The sequence below is a fragment of the Ixodes scapularis genome, unplaced genomic scaffold, assembly GCF_016920785.2.
Source record: "Ixodes scapularis isolate PalLabHiFi unplaced genomic scaffold, ASM1692078v2 PGA_scaffold1__304_contigs__length_218370807, whole genome shotgun sequence".
NCBI lineage: Eukaryota > Metazoa > Arthropoda > Arachnida > Ixodida > Ixodidae > Ixodes > Ixodes scapularis.
The window spans coordinates 1,159,617-1,162,170 of record NW_024609846.1 but is presented as its reverse complement, the minus strand read 5'-3'; the positions used below and the strand labels follow the sequence as shown (position 1 = coordinate 1,162,170).

The window sequence follows — 2,554 nt, the reverse complement described above, 5'->3', positions numbered from 1 at the left end:
AGTGAAAGAAGAAGCGACATTTAACACTGAAAATTACTTTGTTTTAGCTGTATGGAAGTATACCGGTATTGTAAGCATTAAGATACCGTTCGGTTTACACTAAATGTGCCGTGCGACGGCCAACTAAAAAAAGTAGCGCGCCTCACCAAACGACCGAACAAAAAATATTGATTGATTTTGTAGCTTTGCAAGACACGCCCGTGAACCTTGATTAGAGCTGTTCACGCGCACTTCTTTCCACAACAATGCCACAATAAGTTGTCCACGGGCACCGTGGTAATTGGGGTGACTCCTGCCCATTTCTCCCTTCCAAAAACAAGTTGCATATATCCTCATTACCACAAAAGTCAACGCCGGCTCGAACGCCAGCCAGACTCACCGACGCATCCAATCCACGGGCAACGAGATTACATAACGGGTATTTGGGTAAAATTACAACCGGGTTTGTCGAAATGTAAAATAAGCCACGTATCGTCGAACGCTCCTTACGTCTTGATCAAGGTTTGAGGCATATACAAGGTGTCATAAAAGAAAATTTACACGGTCCTTTTTACCGCAAAAATAAACTAATCATCGCCGAACGCTCATTCTCCGCCCAAAAGTAGAGCTCGAGCTCACAACAAGATGCCAAAGTTTCAGCCCGATCCGATAACTTAATCAAAAGTTATAAGTGATTTTCCGGAAATTTCAATGGAAAAATGGAGCCCATTTTCACCCGTTTTCGGTTTCTGGTGCCATAGAGCCCCATCTGTTCGAAAACTCTGTTGGCCGCCATTTTCCCATTGAAATATTTAGAAAATCAGTTATAACTTTTGATTAAGTCATCGGATCGGGCTGACACTTTGCCATCTGGTTGTGACCTCTAGCTCTACTTTTGGACGAATAATGAGCGTTCGGCGATGCCTAGTTTATTTTTGCGGTAAAAAAGACCGTGAAAATGTTTTTTTTTTTTGTGACACCCTGTACAATAGGTGGTGTCATGCGCGCGTCGCAGCCACTAGATAATTTCCTTTCCTCGCTCGGTTTATTATTTATTTATTTATGAATACTGTTCACCCCAAGTATGGGGCTTTAACAGGTGTGGGGTATAGAAGAGCACTGAAACATACAACATCAGGACTACAATACAGTACACATTCAGCGACATTCACTTAAAATAAAGGGGCTGAAATAGCACACACATTCAATATATTATATAGCACTCAACAAAATGAACACTCAGCACTCGAAATCTTTAACGAAGTTTCCAAAAAATATTTAACTACTATTTATCATTCCAAACCAGTCATATTCAAAAGGGCGCTCTCAAAATCATTTAAACAGTCTAATGACAATATATTTTGTGGGAGATCATTCCAGTTTTTCACAGTTCTGGGGAAAAAAGAAAACTTATAAGCGTCAATATTACATTTGGGCACTTCAAACGGATTAGTGCTAACGTATCTGAGTTCTCTCGATGCGCGATGTGTTAATCTAGAATCCGGGTTACTCTTATACAGGTGATGAGAAAACATAAAGAAAAACTTTAGTCGAGCAATTTTTCGACGGACAGAAAGTAAGGGGAGGTTGAGGCTGTTCAGCATATCTGTGACAGAATCAAGTCGCTTCTATTTGGCTAGAATAAATCGCGCCGCCTTCCTCTGAACTTTTTCGAGTTCACCAATTTGATTTTTTCTATAGGGGTCCCATACCGATGCAGCGTACTCCAAGGGAGGCCTAATATACGTTGTGTAGGCCATTAACTTCACTTTAGGCGGAGCACTGGCCAGATTCCGTCTTAAAAACCAAAGCTTTTTCATTGCTTTGTGACATATTTCATTTATGTGTTTACTCCAACTTAAGTCTTTAGAAAGTGTCACACCCAAGTATTTAAAACTATCAACTTCAACCAAAGGACTCCCATCAAGCTCGTAAGTATAAGAAAGAACATTCTTAGTTTTGTTAGTTATTCGTGCGAAAACAGTTTTTTGTGTATTAATTTTCATCTTCCATTTCGAGCACCAGTCCTGAATAGACCCAACAGATGCACTTAATCTGCGCTGGTCGTCTTGCTCCTCGATTTTTGAAGATACCAGACAATCATCCGCAAATAGTCGCACAGTAACCCCTTGATTTATTTCCGCCGCGATATCATTAATGTAAATTAAAAATAATACTGGCCCGAGTACTGACCCCTGGGGGACGCCCGAAGGCACTTCAGATACAATTGAACGGTCACCGTTAACCTCTACATACTGCACCCGATTAAATAAATATGCCCTGATCCAGAATATCACGGAACATCTGCTGGGGTTGCAAGCAACCCCAGCAGATGAGCCTTTGATAAGCGGCTAGTATAATACACTGTTGCAGGGCTAGTTTCTCGTGCTTCTCTGTGGGGGATACACGTCTTTTTAAAGTCGTTATCCGGGTGTGCCGCGTCCTGTACAACTTGGCACTCGCGCTACACGCGTTGCTTATTGTGAATTCCACTGGTTGATCGGACGTTCATTTCGAAATTCGCGAGGGAGGCGAAGATCCACTCCGTGGGACCCGCTGCAAAGGTAGATCATTT

The 2,554-nt window shown here is 41.9% G+C and overlaps 1 pseudogene; it reads right to left on the bottom strand.

The window, feature by feature from the left end:
• Window positions 1-1,271: 1,271 nt before the first annotated feature.
• On the bottom strand, window positions 1,272-1,819 carry LOC120838486 (annotated as a pseudogene).
• Window positions 1,820-2,554: the final 735 nt, after the last annotated feature.